The 18,223-nt window shown below is 51.0% G+C and overlaps 1 protein-coding gene across 2 annotated transcripts in view; it reads right to left on the reverse strand.

The window, feature by feature from the left end:
• The window catches only part of Abat (4-aminobutyrate aminotransferase), a 76,415-nt gene that overhangs the window by 41,000 nt on the left and 17,192 nt on the right, over positions 1-18,223 (reverse strand). Inside the window, exon 1 of one of the 2 annotated variants that reach the window (XM_077802364.1) lies at positions 9,742-9,816. The exons of the other annotated variant lie outside the window; for it this stretch is intronic. The gene's annotated coding sequence lies outside the window, so the exon portion shown is untranslated. Of the gene's footprint in view, positions 1-9,741; positions 9,817-18,223 lie in introns of those variants that run through there. 2 annotated transcript variants of the gene reach the window in all.

Below are 18,223 nucleotides of genomic sequence, written 5' to 3' on the forward strand. Positions count from 1 at the left end.
GGTGGCTCTGTTGTCCAGGCCAGGGGTTGCCATGACAACCAATAAAGCCGAGCCCTGGGCCTTTGCGGAAGGCTCACAGGGCCCCATTCATGGGCTCTGACGGATGGCCTAGGGACGGAGCTTATCGCTGCCGGCTTCCCTCCCCACCCCTCCCAGCCCGTCCAGCAGCCCGTCCTGGTTTCTGTGCAGCCTGGGAGCCAGCCCACCCTCCCTGTCCGCAGGGTTCCCTGCTCCTGCCTCTTGGGGCCAGAGACAGTCTTCAGCCCCTGGGGGTAGGAGAGAGGGGGACGGTTCCTGGAAACAGGCTGAAGGGGCGGCTGAGAGGAACAGGAGCCGGGATAGATATTATCCTGGTGACTCTGGGGCCTTGTCCTCCCCCAGGGCTTCCGTTTCCTCCTCTGCAGGATGGGAGGAAGGAAGCTGCCCACAAGCTCAGGAGGCACTCAGTTTGGGAAGGTCCAGGATGAACCCGGAGCCGCAGGAAAAGTGCCCCGTGGGATTTCTGCTCCCAGGAGCTCTCTGGCCTGGGGGAGGCATTTCCTCCATGGCCTGTCAGGAAGGGCACCCTCAGTGGCCCTGCGACCAGCCTGAAGGCCCAGGTCCATAGCGAAGCTGGTGGGCCCCGGCCTCCCACCCTCCTGCGGCCATTTGGGGGTCCTCCTGGCCCAGGCTCCGTGGGCAGGACGTGGTGAGCTCACATCAGATACTCAGGAGAGGTCGCCTATGGCAGGTAGAGACCCATCTGTGAGCAGAAAGACCAGGCGCAGTGGCAAGTGGAAGTCCTCGGCATGGGAGGGACATGGAGCCTCGGTTCCGAGTGGGAAACCCACGGGAAGGAGGTGCGTGGCCAGGTGGGGGCTGGATTTCAGGTCCCGTCTGGAAGCAGGAGAGCAGCACAGAACCTGGGCCGGCGAGGTGCCCCCCAGGTGCTGCGAGAGCCGCCCCGGCCCAAGCCCCCGAAGGTCCTGCTTCTCGAATCTGTTGGGTTCCCTAAATGTTCACCGAGCACCCACACCAAGCCCTGGTAACCCGGAGTGAGCCGGCACAAGGCCGCGCTCTGTTCTCTGGGACCGCGCGCTCCATGGGAAGGACCAGCCACCTGCAAACAGAGTCGGGGTGGCGGGAGCAGCCACAGCTCCCTTCCAGAGAAAGGAGGCCACCTGCACATGCTCTAGGAACTGCCAAGTGCGCAAATCCTGCGCCTGTCACCAGCGAGACCCTCCTCCTTAAGGACTGCAGGCTTCTCACACACCCTCTCGTCTACTCCTATTCCCATCTTTCAGGTAAGGAAACAGGCTCCGAGGGGTTCTGCTGTTTGCACGTGAACACACAGCCGGAGGGAGCAGAGCTAGCTAGGTAGCCACAAGGCTGCTTGGGTCTGAAGGCCTTCAGAGACTCACGTGGTTCTCACTGACACTGCCCCGAGGTCACTGATGTTGGGCATCTTCTCAGATACCATTGGCCACTTGTCAGTCATCTTTTAAGAAGTGTCTACTGAGGTCCGTTTTCCATTTTTTAGTTGAATTTTACTTTTCTCTTATTGAGTTATTCGAGTTCCTTATACACGGTGGGTATAAGCCCCTTGTCAGGTGCATGTCTGCGAATGTTCTCACGTGTTCTGTAAGCTGTCGCTTCACTCCACCCGTGACTTCCCTTGCTCTGCGGAAGCTTTTTAGCTTGGTGTCATCCGTTTGCCTATTTTTTGTTTTTGTTTCCGATCCTTTGGGGGAGTCTTATAAAGAAATGTCCTGCCTGTTCCAAGGTCCCGAGCGTTTCCCTACGTTTTCTTCTAGGAGTTTCCTATAGTTTCAGGTTGTGCATTGAAGTTTTCAATCCCTTTTGAGTGGGTGGGTGTGTGTTTAATGTGGTGGGGGGGGGGAATAGCTTCATTCTTCCGCACGTGGACATCCCAAGGAGTGTTCTCAGGTCTCTGCTGAAGATCAGCTGGCCGTAGGTCAGGGGTTCGCTTCTAAGCCCTGCATTTTGTTCCATTGATGTGTTTGTCTGTTTTTATGTCAGCACTGTGCTGTTTTCATTCCAGAGGTATGGTAACGCTTCATAGACACACACACACACACACACACACACACACACACACACGTGCACGCCCCTCTAGCTGGGCTTCAGACTTGTACACACAAGCTCTACCACGGAGCCTCCCCCCAGCCCTTTTGAGGTCACGTAATGTGATGCCTCCTGCTTTGTTCTTTAGTTCAAGATCGTTTTGTCTATTTGTGTGTGTGTGTGTGTGTGTGTGTGTTTCCATGTGAATTTAGGATTGCTTTATCTATTTACGTGAAAACTGTCATTGGAGTTTTGATATGAATTTCACTGAATTTGCAGATCACTTTGGGGATTTTTTAATCACTTTAACAACATTTATTTTTCCAAACATGGGGTGTCTTTCTGTTTTTCATGTGTCTTCTTTGATTTCTTTCATCAATGTTTTATGGTTTTAATTGTAGAGACATTTCAGCTCTTTGGTTAAATTTATTCCTAGGTACTTTATTTTATTTTTTGGTAGTTATTATAAATGAAATTGCTGCCTTGACTTGTTCTGTAGGTAATCTGCTATTGGAGTATAGGAAAGCTTTTGACTTCTTGTTGGTATTGTATCCTGCAACTTTGCTGAATTTGTTTTTTAGTTCTAGTTTCTGATAGTGTTTGGAATCCACTGTGTATAAGACCATGTCACCTACAAACAGTGACAATCTGACTTGCTCTTTTCTAATCTGGATATGCTTTTTCTTTCTTTCTTTTGCCTGATTGTTTGGCCAGAACTTCCAGAAGTAGGTTCGGTAAAGATGGTGAACATGCTCACCCTGGTCTTGATCCAAAACTTACAGAGGGAGCTCTCAGCTTCCCCACTCACTATGATGTCAGCGGAGAGATTGTGACTTAGAGCCTCTCCTTTCACTTTTAAAGAACTTTATTATATGGAGGTATCTTACTCCTACACCTGATTTTCTCAGAGCTTTGATTATGAAGAGATATTGAATTCCCCCTTCCTCGTCTTTTTTTTACTGCTTTTGGCTTAAAGTCCATTTACCTAGTACACATCCCTCTACCTCTACTTTCTTTTGGATCCCATTTGCATGGAATATCTTTTTCCATGGCTTCATTTTCAGTCTATGAATGTCCTTAGAGGTGAAATGAGTTTCCTGTGAGCAGCATACAGTTGGGCCTTCAGGGGGGAAAAAAAATCTATTCAGTTGCTCTGTCTTTTAATTAGAGAATTTAATCCATTTACATCAAAGTAATGATTGATAGGTAAGATCTTACTACAGATATTTTGTGATTTGTTTTCTAGTCTTGTGGTTATTACTTTCTTTATTTCTCCCTCTCTTACATCTTCCTTTGTGGCTAAGTTCTGCTTCTCTAGTAGTGGGTTTTGATTTTGGGGTTATTATTTTTGGTTTGTCTATTAGAGATTTTTGCTTTGTGGTTTCTAGGAGGCTTACAAAAAAAAATCTTCTGACAAGCTATTTTGAAGTGATAGTAACTGATGTAAAGAAAGGAAAAGAAACAACAACAACAACAACAACAAAAACCCTACTTGCACTCTATTCCTCTCCACATTTTGAATTTTTGCTATTCTATTTTACATTTTTGACATTGTCTCTTATCTATCTCTTATCATATTAATTTAGTTATTACTATTCATACTTAATTTGTTCTTTAGCACTGAAGCTAGACCAGAGACCCTACACCTAATAGAAAAAAAAGTAGGCCCAAATCTTCATGTTGGATTAGGCCCCGACTTCCCTAACAAAACGCCTATAGTGCAAGAAATAAAATCAAGAATCAATAAATGGGATGGATTCAAACTGAAAAGCTTCTTCTCAGAAAAAGAAATAATCAGTTAGGTTAGAGAGCATACAGAATGGGAGCAAATTTTTTCCCCTCACACATCAAATAGAGCACTAATCTCTAGGATATATAAAGAACTCAAAAAACTTAACACCCAAACCCCAAATAATCCAATCAATAAATGGGCCAAGGAATTGAACAGACACTTCTCAGAAGAAGGTGTACATTCGACCAACAAATATACAAAAAAAATGTTCAACATCTCTAGTAATTAGAGAAATGCAAATAAAAACTTAGACTCTAAGATTTCATCTCACTCTAGTCAGAATGGCAGTTATCAAGAATACAGACAACAATAAGTGTTGGCAAGGATGTGGGGAAAAGGCGCACTCATACACTGCTGGTGGGACTGCAAATTGATGCAACCAATCTGGAAAGCAGTAAGGAGATTCCTTAGAAAACTGGAAATGGAAACATGATTTGACCCAGCTATCTCACTCCTTGGTCTATACCAAAGGACTTAAAATCAGCATACTATAGTGATGCTGCCACATCAATGTTTATAGCAGCTCAATTCACAATAGCTAAAATGTGAAACCAACCTAGATGCCCTTCAATAGATGGATGAATAAAGAAACTGTGGCATATATACACAAAGGAATATTACTCAGCATTAAAAGAGAATAAAATCATGGCATTTGCAGGTAAATGGATGGAGTTGCATAATATCATGCTAAGCAAAGTAAGCCAATCCCCAAAAACCAAAGGCCAAATGTTCTCTCTGATAAGTGGATGCTGACCCATAATGGGGAGGGGGAGACGTTGGAAAAATGGAGGAACTTTGACTAGGCAAAGGGGAGGGAGGGGAGGGAGGGTGCATGGGGGCAGGAAAGACGGTGGAATGAGATGGACATCACTACTCCAGGTACAGGTGGGACTGCACATATGGTGTGAAGCTACATCATGTACAACCATAGAAATGTAAAGTTGTGCTGCAATTGTGTACAATGAACCAAAATGCATTCTGCTGTCATATATACCTAATTAAAATAAATAAATTTATTTTTAAAAAGACAAGGCATTTGGTTACATAATGGCCTATGTGTCCTATGACCTCTAAAGTCAAATGGAAATAATGTATTTTTCAAAAATAACCTTCAGAGTAGATATACAAATAAAAGAAAAATGCAATTGAAATCTTAGTCTCCACTGAGTTACTTTAGAAATAAATGTTGGTGAAGGAACTGGTACAATATTAGAAGCTGCTGGTCTGCACATGCAAAGCAAATAATTATTATATTAAAATTACAGTTTTAAAAACATTTATTTCTCATCTGGCATCAAATAAAGTTTAATTGCAAGTTGTTTTACGTGATTTTCTCTTGGGGATATATTTTCAAAAAGATGTACAGGAAGTTCATCTCATTATGTCTAAGTAGAATTCATGTTTGAGCTTGATTATGATATGTGGACTTCATTGAATTGAATCTGACAAGTCACCTTTGACCTTTCTGTACCTGAATATTGTAACTTTCTCTGGATTTGGGAAGCTTTCTACCCCTTTGGCATTCTTAAGTCCCTTTTGAATCCCAATACATGCTATACCAAAATTACCATAGGCTTTATTTCTCTTCAGTATTTTTACATTTTTCTCCTCCAACTAAATTTCCAAATAGCCAACTTTCAAGGTCACTGGTTCTTCTGGTCTATTCTGCCACTAATGCCTTCTATAATGATTTCCATTTCATGTAGTGTGCTTTTCAACTCAAAGGTTTTTAAAAATGACATCAATGTTTCTGTTAAATCTCTCTGATACAGTTTTGGATCATTTCTGTTTCCTTGCAGTTCACTGAGTGTTCTTACGCCAGCTATTTTACATCCTCAGAGAGGACACCCACATCAAGTGGTCTGTGGTGGATTGTGGGTGCCTTATTTTGTCCTTTAGTGAGATCATGGTTCTCGGAAAGCTCTTGATGGGTGTTGGCATGTGACGACGTGTACACACTGGAGGGTTAGGGGCAGGAAAGGTGGTGGTCCACTGACGCCTGTGCTTGCACATTCCCAGGCTCCCAGCGCCCAAGGCTGGAGCCCAGGTGTTGGCTGGACACGCAGCACCCTCCACCTTCCTGGCTGTGCCTCCTGAGGGGCGTCCTCTTGTCCGTGCGTCCTTTCTGCCTCGCCTCCTGCCGACATTCCCTGAACTGCCTGCACCTCCTCATGGTGCCTCAAGTTATGTCCTCTGAGAAGCCTTCTTGGCCCTCGATTCAGAGTCAGAGGTCACTCTTCTGACTTTCTCAAGTCACTGATCACTTTTTGTTGTTATGAAAATTTTCAGATACAGGTGAGCTGAATGAACTTGGCTACGCTCACCACCAGGTTTCAGCAGTCACCGTGGTTGGGGTTTCCGTGGTTTATACACACAACCCTTCATGGTTTACCGTGGTCACATCTCTGCTTCTCCCTTGTCCTAAGAGCCCTCTTCCTCCCTCCCTCCCTTGTTAGGCACTGGGGACAGACCCGCTCAGGACAGACCCGCCTGCATTCTCGTGGCCACGGGAAGCCGCCTGGCGGTTCTCAGCCTGCTCTTCAGGGCCGGCGCCCTGCGGGTTCTTGGTAAGGCCGCGGACGTGCTGCGTGTCTGCCTCTCTGCACGTGGTCTACGGACTCCCCACAGTCCGCCTTCGTCCTCCTCACAACATGGATCCTGTCTGGCACACAGGGATCAGGGGCACAGCCCCCACGTGCCGGGTGCTGGGCTGGCACTCCGTCTGATCAGCTGAGCCTGTCCTTGCAATGGTGTGACACGCCAGGCGCTGTCCACTCTGCCGCACGGATGGGGCTGGAGTCCAGAGAGGGCAGTGACTGTCCCACGTCCCTGAGCCTGTCAGTGCCAACGTCGGCTTCAAGCCCTGGACTGTGAGGCTCTGATGGCCGCGCCTCTGGGCACCGAGAGTGGAGCAGGGCCAAGGGTGATCTGGGATTTTAACTGGATCCCCCCGTTGGTCCTCCCGATTCCCACTTCAGAGTTCCTCCCGTCCCCCGCGGCCTGTGAACATCCTCAGGCCATCGGGGCTCTCAGGAAGGAGAGGAGGGGACAGCAGGTGCCCGGGGACGGAGCCTGCTGACTGGGGGACTCGGGTCAGGCCTGAGCGCCAGGGCTGCCGCGTGTCACCTGCTGTCTGGTTCAGGTCGGAGCCAGGACCAAGTCACAGGGACACTGGTCTGCGGCGGGGCTGCCCACCAGAAATGCAGCGCAGGCGTCCAATGCGCACCTCGGAGGAAGCTTGCCATCTTCTGGTCCCCCCGGCCTGCGCCGTTCTCATAGTGCATCTGATTTACCCTGAGGTTCCCCAAATACACCATCCAACACCATCCCCATCAGTACCAACAAGAGGGTATTTGACGTTTCTAAATACTGAGTCTTCAAAATGACACGGGCATCTCAGTTGGGATCCGCCCCACCTCAAGTGCACCATAGCCGGCCTGGACACAGGTGGCCACTGTCCTGAACCGTGTGTGCTGAGGCTCAGGCCAGGGCTGGTGTGTGGCTGATGTCACATAGTCTGACCTGTGGGCTGCAGGGACAGGTGGCGCAGCCTGACTGCTGCCATCAACGGGGCCGCATAAGGAGGTGACACGGGACTGGCTGAGTGATTGGTGGGACCCATGCAAAACAGATATTCCAGGCCCCTCGCCAAACAAGTGGCTGAGAACATCAAGCCGGTGACAGCAGAGCAATATTCCAGGCACAGGCTTCTGAGTGTGGGACCCATACTGTCCACAGGCTGCGGACCCAGGGAGCCCTAGGGACAGAGGAGGCCCCTCCAGGTTTGTCCAAGGGGGGGGGGGAATTAGGGTTCCAACGACAGCAGCCGTGGGTCAATGAGCACTTACCCATGACGTTCTGAGGGCCACACCCTGCTCTAAGTATCACACAGAATGCCCTTAAAAACTCACACCAACTCTCCAAAGTAGATGTAGCCATTATCGACTCTTGAAAGAGAGAGAGAAAGAAAGAAAGAAAGAAAGAAAGAAAGAAAGAAAGAAAGAAAGCAGGAAGAAAGGCCAGAGAAGTCAAGTGACCTGCCCAACATCACACAGCTGTTAAGTTCGCTAGTCTGGCTGGCAGCAGATCCAGCGCCCTCACCCTCTACCATGTGGCAAAGCTCTACATTCAGACCCCAGGTGCTTCTTGGACAGGTACAGGACTGCTGAGCTACCTGGAGTCACCTCCCAATAATCAGGGAAGTGTCTCTTAATAATGCGGTCTCGCCTTGGGCTGGAATCTGGCCCTGCCTCTGTTTGCCCACCTGGAACATGGGTGCGGTGGGCCCACCCCGGCTGCTCTGGGGATGGAGATGGTCTGTGGATAAAGCCGGGCAGCGTGCCCAGCACGCAGTGGCTGCGCAGCAAGTTCTGAGCCTTCAGAAAAGTCACAAGTGCACTCAACAGGAACTGGACGTCCCCAAACACCAAGGGTCCGTGCCTGGCCATGTCCACACCACTCTGGCTATCCATGGGCCATTTGAGAGCTAGTCACGGCCACTGTGATATTCACCCCTCCAGCCTTCAGCTGGTTCCCCCAAAGAGCGAGGCTACTTCCCTGTGCGACCTCAGCAGGAGCCATCTGAGACACAGAGCATTTCACTCTCAAGAAACGTGTCACTGACTCAGGCCTTGCCCAGGATCGTGGGTCTGTGGCCCTTGAATCTCTTTGAAGCCAGAACCCTTTCCAGCCATCTTGCCTTCTGGGACGTGACCGTGTCAAGAGCCCAGGGCACGGACTCAGCACGCATCAGTCTTAAGGTTTTAACTTAATTCCCCTCGAATCAACGGAAGCTCATGAGAAGATGTGGGACACAGGAGCCAGAGGTCACTGTGGAGGGCCCAGGAGGACGGTGGACAGTACTGGGGGTACTTGGTGGAGGGTAAAGCTCTCCTGGGAGCCACAGAGAGGAAGTGGAAAGGTAGTTAGGGCTGTGGCAGGTGGGCAAGAGTGGCCACGGCAGCCAGAGGCCAGGGCAGGGGAGGAAGACGGTCGTGCCTCCGTGTGGCCCCCCGGGATCGGGTCTGTCTCCACTGGGAGCAGAAACTTCCTGAGGCTGGCGCTGGGGTCTGGCTCTCTCCTCCCTCCCCGGTGCCCAGGCCACCATCAGTATTCACCCAGAGCAATGGCTTCCAAGTCTCCCGAGGGCCTGGGGACAGGCCACACACAAAGGATTCCCTTCTGGGTGACCTGGCGGCCAGCTCGCACACACCGACTGCGGGATCTTGAAGGCCAGCCTCCAGGATTCTGTTTGTAAAATTTCTTTCCTCTGCTGTCTCTTGGGACACGGACTGCTCCCGTGTAAAATTCCAAAATGAATTTTTGAATCTTGTCCGCAAGATGCGAGGGGAGCCGCAGTCCTTCCTCCCACCCCCTCTGGGCGTGAGTCCTGCAGGTTGTCAATTGAGATTCTCCCTGCAAACTCCTTCCCTCTGGTGGAGGGAAGGAGGCGAGATGCCCGCTGACAGCGCCTCCGCCTCCCGATCTGCCGGCCTCGCTCGCTCAGGAGAAAGGGATTCGAGTGCTGTTTCAGCCCCGAGAACGGGAGGGAGGGATTTATTTTGGGGCTTGAGTCAAAAGGCTTTTCAAGGCGACCCTTGTTGCATTTCCGGGGACCAGATGCACGCAGACTTTTCTGCAAGCCTCCGGGGGAAAGCAAATGGCTTACTTATCATCTTTGTATCTATCTTTATTTAGTTGCTGGTTCAAAGAGGCTCAAGAGAACATCCTTGAAAAATCTGTCATGTACGTCTGTGTGTCCTTCACACAGAAAGCCTCACATAGGTGTGTCTGCACACACACACACGCACGCGGGCACACACACACACACGGACTTGCACACCCCAGCACTGCCTTGAGACACCTCCACATACCAGCACACACACCTGCACTCACGTGCCTGGCAGTCAGGGTCCTGCAGCCTGTTCTGCTTAAAGCACTCCCTCTATGTCATGCTGCAGAGCCCCAGACACGCGGCTCACTGGGCTCATCCTCAGAGCTACTGCCTGGTACCAGCTCCCACGGTGGGAGGGTGCTCCAGGCAGTCGCCAGAACATGGGGTCAGGTTCAGGAGGGAGAAGAGGGCCCTTGGGAAGCAAGCAGTTTTGGGATCCAGCGAGTGCTCAGGGAGAGGACGAAGGTGGAGGAGGAGGAGGAGGAGGGGAAGAGCCAGGGACTGCAGAGGGTTTGGAGAGAGAGGGCTCTGGGACAGAAACGGAGGGGAAGAGTCGCAAGAGACAAGGGGAACCAGGGACAGGAAGGGAGAGATAAACAGGGAAAACGGAACACAGTTTTTTTTTTTTTTTTTAAGACGTTTTAAGCCCCGTTGGTTTAAGCCAGAAAGATGAGCGGCATCTTCTCAGACCTTCAGAAACCAGCCGTCCCCACCCCTTCCCCTCCCAGGCCTCCTCCTAGACTCCTAAATGGCTCCCCCAGGACGCCCGTGCGGGCTGCTCAGCAGAGCCAGGCTCAGCAGAAAGGGGCTGAGCCAGGAGGGGTGCCAAGCCACTTCCAAGACCCCTCGGGGAGGGGCTGTTCCGGCTTTAGTGTCCTCCGACCCCCTCCCGGGGACTTGGGGTAACCTGGGGATCAATCACTCTCCCCCACAGCCTTCGCTGGGGTCAACGCCCGTCCAAGAGGGGCCCGAGGAGGAAGTGGGGACGATCACGGGACAGGGAGGGGGAAGGAGGCTGACACAGAGCTTTCGGTCCTGTGCAGCTCATCGGTTGCCATGACAACGGCAAGGGGTGGGGGCACCCAGACTGCAGGCTGCAGGAGCCGTGTGGGTTCTAAATCACCGTGACAGCCCTTCAGTTGAGCGATTACGCCGTTGCCCCGGCAACCAATGGGATCGGATCGCAGAGGAAATCTATAATTATTACCAGCCGGATACCGGGTACTGGGAGCAGTGATCAGCACATCAGGGCCATTCCACCTGGTTTCTGGGAGGGAGAAAGGCGGACCCCTGCCCTCCAAATCGGGGGAGAATAGGCCAAAGGAGATTGTAGCAAGGCAGGTCTGTTGATGTCACCGACTGGGAACCCGGAAGGAACTCTTGGCAAATGAGAAATAAATATTGGGTGGAACTACATGAAACTGCCAATAATTACCATGGGGAAACATTTCCCAGGAATATGTCATGGAAATTTCCATTGTATGGGAGAGTTGAAAGAATCTCACCTCGAACACCCACAAGCCCAACACACCACTTCCACCATCAACATTGCCGGCCTTGCTTCACCACTTGTCTACCCTCCATCCATTCTCAATCCTATTTTTCGATGCATTTCAAAATAAACTGCAGACATCAGCACCCTTGCTCTAAAATACTTTGGCCTATATAAAACAAAGATTTGATCATTTAAAAAAATTTTTATAGTTGTAGGCGGACTACATACCTTTATTTTATTCATTTTTATGTGGTGCTGAGGATTGAACCCAGGGCCTCACACATGCTAGGTAAGCGCTCTACCACTGAGCCACAGCCCCAATCCCAAGATCTGATCATTTTTGAACAACAAAATAGCAATTTCAGGGGCTGGGGTTGTGGCTCAGCGGTAGAGCACTTGCCTAGCAAGTGCAAGGCCCTGAGTGTGACCCTCAGCACCACGTAAAAATAAATAAAGGTATGGTGTCCAACTACAGCTAAAAAATAGATATTAAAGAAAAATAGCAATTTCATATGGCTCAATCTAAACAGAGTAAAATCTAGGTTTCTGTCTACTTATACATCTATCCTTCTCTTCTCCCATCCACCTGTCCATCTTTCTGTTCATCCATCCATCCATCCATATTTTCTTCTATCCATCCATCCCCTCTTGGATTCATCTTCTCATCTATGCTCCCATCCATCTACCCATCTTCTCTTCCATCCATCCATCATCTATCTTCTCTTCCACCCTCCCGTCCATCCATCCATCCTTCCATCCTTTCACCTTCTCTTCCACCCATCCACCCCTCTTCTATCATCCATCCATCTCTCCAACAACTCACCCATCTCTGCAAGACCTCAGGCACACTCCTGGTTTTCACAGTGGTTCACCATGCCCCAACAGGAGACCCTGCCCACCAAGCTCAGCACAGCCTCAGCCACAGCATGGCCTTTCCCTTACGACACTCGGTCCCTTGCTGTGTGCGGCATCTCAGTGAACAACCACTGTGTGCAAGCCAGACCCTTGAGGGACCCTTGGTTCCTCGCCCCTCCACTCACCCCCCACGCCCCGGGCATGGACTTCCACAGGAACCCTGGGCTCCGACTCCGCTGCTCTTTCTCTTGTCCCTGCTCTCAGCTGCCCACCTCCTGACTGGCCTCCCAGCTGCCCTCTGGCTCCCTCTCTGCGTTCTCCACTCTGCCTTATGATCCTGAAGTATCGGGCCACGCGGATCGTGTGGGGCTTTTCACACGCTGCTGGTGGGAAGGCAGTTTCTGCAAATATTTCAGGGAGCAATCTATCTAAATCTATAACATTTTAAAAACACAGACCATTTTCTCCAGCGTCAATCGACTTGCAGGAATTTGTCTCATTGACATAAACTGAAAAGACCCTAAGTGTCCATCTGTGGAAACTGTCTTAATAAATTTTGGCACACCCGTGACATAGAACAGCATGCGTCCAGTAAAAAGAGTGAGGGGGTGCTCTGTGTGCCGCTGTGGGAAAGTGCTTCATATACTAAGTTAAAACGAATTGTAAATGAGCAGGTGTGGGGTGCCCCCCCAGGCCAGGCAGCTCCTTATCCTTGGCCACTACATTGGTTTGAGGTAGAAGTGGGTACTGATTTGTCCAGGAAACATGTCGCAGGTGTTGAGACGGCTTTCCACGCGGTTGGAAAACCAGAGTGGACCACAGGAGTGGCATCTCTGCCCGCAGGCCACCCTAGGTAACAACAGCACGGCACCAGCAGGAGAGTCAGCCTCGCCAGCTGCTGGGCTGTACCGCAGCCTGGTTTTCTCTCCTGTTCTGGGGACCGCTACAGGAGCTATTTAATTGGAGGGCGAAGGAAACACAGAAATGCACCTTGGAGGCTTGGAAAGTTCTGAAAGAGTCCGGGGAGGTTGGCAGAAGGAGGCCTGGGCTAGTTCCTGTTCAGACCTGGAAGTGCTCCTGAGCCTCAGCTTCCTCATCTCCACGAGGAGCTGCCCCGCCTCCCGAGTTGCTCTGAGGACCGCTGTAGGGAGGTGAAGAGGGCAGGCCGCAGCCCAGCGAGAGTCACTGCATTCACCCCGGAACGTGCTCAGCCCATTCTGCACACAGCAATCCCAGCACACGCACAGCAGGCCCCGGCCTCTGTCTGTGCTGCAGCACCCACTGTGCGCCCGGGGCTGCGCTAAGCACGATCGAGGTCCCAATCGATGCCTTTGTGTGGCCTCGCTCCCACTGCGCAGATGTTGGCAGAGGCCCGCCCAGGTGAGGGGACGCCCTGCCAGCTCCCGAGAGTGCTGCGCCCAGGGCAGGCCGGGCGTTCTGACTGCCAAGTTCATGCCCTTCCACTGCCTCCTCCTCCTCCTCACTTCCTCCTCCTCCTCCTTTTGGCACTGGGGATTGAACCCCGGGGCGCTCTACCACTGAGCCACACCCCCAGCCCATTTTTATTTTTCATTTTGAGACAGAGTCTCACTAAATTGCTTAGGACCTTGCTAAACTGCTGAAGCTGACCTCCAACTCGCAATCCTCCTGCCTCAGCCTCCTGGGTCACTGGGGTTACAGGCAATGTGACACTGTGCCCACCTCATCCCTGCTTCTTAAATCATGCCTTTGGACCAATGCTCTTGAAAAGACGGATATATGTGAGTCATATGTGCTAGTTTAGGTTTTCTAGGTCATATTGAAAAGAAACAGATGGAATTAATGTTGTACAATCTAAGTAACCTACATATCATGTATACCCTATGTATAATGTATCATCTATTTAACTGATGTGTGTGATACATAAAAAACATTATATGTAATGTAGAATATATAATATGTATAACACCCCATTTAACCTGTGCAGTGTTATATATTCCATTTAATGTATATTTTGTGTGTGATGTATATAATTTTATGTATAATGTGTCACATATAACGTAAAATATATATATATATATAATGCATAACACAGACTATACATGATAACTGATGTAAATGTTGTAGATCCTTTTTAATCTAGGTCCAACGTATCATTTCAACATGTAATCAATATAAAAACCACTTGATGAAATTTTTTATGTGATTTTTGGCAAATTAAGTCTCCAAAACCAGGTGTGTATTTTATGCTTCTAGCACATCTCGGATACCACGGCCACGTGCGGCTCACTGGAGAATGTAGCCCAGGTGGGAGGGCTGGGACATATCTGGAAGGAGGTGAACCCTTAGCTAGTGACCAGCACTGGCTGATCCCCTGGCACCTCTTCTCCTGCCCTGTGGCACAGGGGCTCTCACAAGCTACGGAGGAGAAAAATGAGCTCACGCAGTGGAGGAGTACATCCACCATCTTGGAGCCCATCTGAGGAGCTGGAGTTCAAACCAAGGTTGATTGAAAGCCCTGGTCTCCTGTCGCTGCCGACTAATAATAAATGTTCTAGAATGCTCTGTACATCTTGCCAGCCACAGGCCTGGAAACATGAAACTCAGAGACAAGCACTTGCCCTGTAGCACTTAATTTTAAACCATCTGATGAATCAATAGGTCAGATCACTTAAAAGTTCGAAGGCACGTGACCGACCTGAACTTCTCACCCGCGAGACCCAGGGAACCCGCCAGGTGATCCGTGCCACCCACGCTCTTCTTCTGCCTCCAGGGGACTGAGATCAGGTCCCCTGGGACCACAGAGCTGCTGGGTTCTTTCTGACCTGGACTGGAGGGTTGCGGGAGGCTCTCTCCCCCAGCCAAGCCCCACCCTCATTTTCACTAAGACACGGGAGTCAGGCCATGTCCCTGTGGGGACGGGCATGGCGGTAGTGACTTTATGACGGGTCCTGGTTCTGGGGTGACTCTGGGCTAGTCCAGAGCCTGGGCGAAATGTGAACCTGGGGTGGGCATCATCCTGGAGTGCTGGTGAGGTCACGCCGGGTTGGGTCCCGCCAGCTCCCCTGGTCTCACAGTGTGGCCACGTTTAGAAACGCCCTCGTGAAACGCCGTGGCGGTCAGGACCACTAGAAGTGGAACTCAAATTTGCCTCTGAGGTGTCTCCAGTCCATCTGCTGGTCTCCTCAGTCCCATCCCTCCTCCTGGCCACCGTGGTCATTGGTGGCGGCTCAGCAGAGCCATGCAGGGACACGAGGTCCCCGAGGGCACGTGGCAGGACATGCAGTATCTGTGGAATGAATTCGTTCATTCCCATTTTACAGGTGGGGGCGATGAGGGCTCAGAAAAAAAGTTACTAATATATGAAACGTCTATCCTAAGAGCCTACTGTGCGCCATGATACTCCAGGGCACACAGGCGGGACCGAGACGTGGGCAAGTGGCTGGCATACTGAGTCACACTCACTCCACGGTGTCACTCACTGCGAAGGGACCATGAAATGTGCCCTCTCACTTAATCGCTTTGTAAAACCCAGGGTGCGTCAGGGGTGGCGCCCACAAACCAACCAACCAGCCAACCCCCTGAGAGTGGAGCGTCTGTACCTCTGGCCTCAGGGCTGCGGGTCAGAGCGTCACCCCCAGCTCCCTGTCCAGATAGACACTCCTGGGGGGTACCCGAGTCTGACCCTTACAGAAAACCATGGGGCCACAGGGAGAATGAGATATTAAAACTTTTAATGTCAAAGAATCCCAACTGTAGGAATTGAGCCAATGCAGATAAACCTGAACGAGGGAACAGTTCTGTAGAGAGATGTCGAGCGTGGGGTCAATTAGAAGAGCGCACGACCAAAACCAACGTGAACACCACCAGCAGAGGTAGAACAAAGACTGGATCATACTGGAATTTACTGGAAACTAAGTAAAAGACAGGCAAATGATTTCTGAATCCATGTAATGAGAGAAGGAAAAAAAAACCCCATAAAATTTCCTACGCAGCCTGGCTGTGATTTTGCAGAGGTGCAAAAACAAGATCATAAACCAATACCTGATGAAGGGAGTCTGGAAAGAAGTGGGCTTTCTGTTTGACAGTGTTTTGTCTTGGACACGAGGCTGTTTGTTCCCCTAGGTTCTTGCAGTTTCGGCTTCTTTGTGAATGATCTGTATGATTGATTTTACCCCACGTTTGGGGGAGAGGGAGCCTCCTGCCCATTCTCAAACAATCCAGAGAGAAACCTTAACAGGGCATCAGGGGAACGTCAGGGGACGGCAGCGAATGTGTCTAGACATTTAATTATGGGACAACAGCTACCGAATAACTCGACGTGGCTTTGACAGAGAGCCCCAGAGGTACCTGAAAATTGATCTGTGTTCCGTTTGGATCCTGAAGGTGTGGAAAGCGGAGACGAACCTCCAAATGCACTATAAAAAGGACGTGAGTTTTCTGGCATTGAACCAGGTCAAACTGTCTTCCAATCCCCAGGTGGAAATGCTTAGAGCGGGAAGTAGGTCGCCAAATCCGGGAGTTCAGCGCATTTGTTTCACGGGGAAACCAATCCCAGGAGAGTGGAAGCCAGGGAAGCTCAGAATTCAGCTTGGAATTCCTTGAAGGCCAGGAACAAGGATATCTGGGGGCTAGGCTGCCCTGGGATCCGACTCTAGACCGGGGTCTGCAAACCAGGGCTATGGGCCCGGTTTGGTTAATAAAGTTTTATTGTAACCCGGCTACACCCAGAGTGCTCTTGTAGCTGGGAGAGAAACTGTGTGACCCCGCCACCCCAGGCCGAACAGATCCTTTACAGGAAAAGTCTGCCCGCCTCTGCTCCAGGCATCCCGAGCCTTCAAGCCACAGGTCTGTCCTACTTCCTGACAACCAAGTTCAAGTTCAGAGAAATCTCCAGACCCACTTTGGCAGGGTCCCTTTCTGCCCTTCTCCCCCCTGACACATCAGCATACAAAGAGCATTTATCCAGAGCCCATGCTAATTTTTTTCCCCACGTTTACCACCATTTATAAAACTTTTCCTTGAAACGATCTTGCTTTCTAGGGCAGGGGAGGTGGCCTGCAGTGTGAAGCCCTGAGTTCCATCCCCAGCACCCCAAAAGAAAAAAAAGTTCTCTTGTGTTTTTAACAGCAATGCAGCAGGCGGGAGCTTTCCCATCATGTCTGGAAAGCCAGCATTGTTCTCTATAAATAGCAGGTGCCCGTCAGAGGTGACACCGTGACCCCAGAGTTGCTCTCCAACTCCACCTGAACGCTGCTCCACCCTCCAGAGCCCTCTCTGCATCACGCCTAATCCCCAGGTGCACCCGACAGACAGACCCAGATCGCTCCCCTTCTCCACCCCACCAGCACCCCTCCACCACGCCCCTCGCCAGCAACCTGCTCAGTCTGCGTCCCACCCACACAGAGCCTGAGGAGTTTTTTGCAAAGGTTCGGTCAGATCTCCTCAGTCCTGCCTCTGGTCAAAGTCCTCCAATGGTCCCCATTCCACAGGAGAGGCCACACGGCCTCCAGGAGGCCCTGCAGGCCTGCTTATCCTCCACCCCGCCCTCCTCTTCTCCCCCCGGCACCCCCCGGCTGTCTCTCCAATCCCAAAGCCCGAGACCCAGGTGGCTCCCCCCCTGTCCTCCTCTGGTCTGTGCTGTCCAGTTCCCGGCACCCTGCCCTCCCTGGCCCTTCCTGCTTCCCACCTTAACATGGGTCTTGTTTGACTCATGTCTCCCCCATCCCCAGAGACCTGCGGGCTCAGGGCGGCATCGACCCGCCTGCCGCAGTCCCCGCGAAGCCGCAGCTTCTCTTTCCACCATTTCAGTTACCTGAGGTCGACCAGGGTCTGAAACGGTTGGTGCCAAGTTCCGGAAATCACCAGGTCACAGTGTGTGGAGAGTCAGGGTGGAGCCGCGCAGGGTCCCGCTCTGTCCTGCCCAGATGCGAATCATCCCTGGGAGCAGCTGCGCACGTCAACCACCCATCGGTCAGCCTCTCTGTATCGGCCTCAGCCACCAGAGGGACTGTCACAGTGTCACAGTGTCACAGTGTCACCTTGTGCTCAAGGAACCCCTACTTTTACTTAATAATGGCCCCATGTGCAAGAGTATCGGAGCCAAGGAGTCGCCAGGCATAAACCACGGAGGACAGATGGACCCCAGGACTGTGGGCAGGCTGCCAGGCATCAGGAGAATTTCAGTACCTCCAGGGTCTGATACCACCTGCTGTCTCAGGCACCCCTGGGGGTGTTGGGATGTATCCCCTGCAGAAAAGCAGGGACGACTGTATTTTGATCACTGAGAGATGTGGCATGATACACTATTATATTTTAATTTCACAAAAGGGTAAACCGAGGCACAGAGCAGCCAAGACACCTG

This window comes from Urocitellus parryii, chromosome 9, assembly GCF_045843805.1.
Source record: "Urocitellus parryii isolate mUroPar1 chromosome 9, mUroPar1.hap1, whole genome shotgun sequence".
Classification (NCBI taxonomy): Eukaryota; Metazoa; Chordata; class Mammalia; order Rodentia; family Sciuridae; genus Urocitellus; species Urocitellus parryii.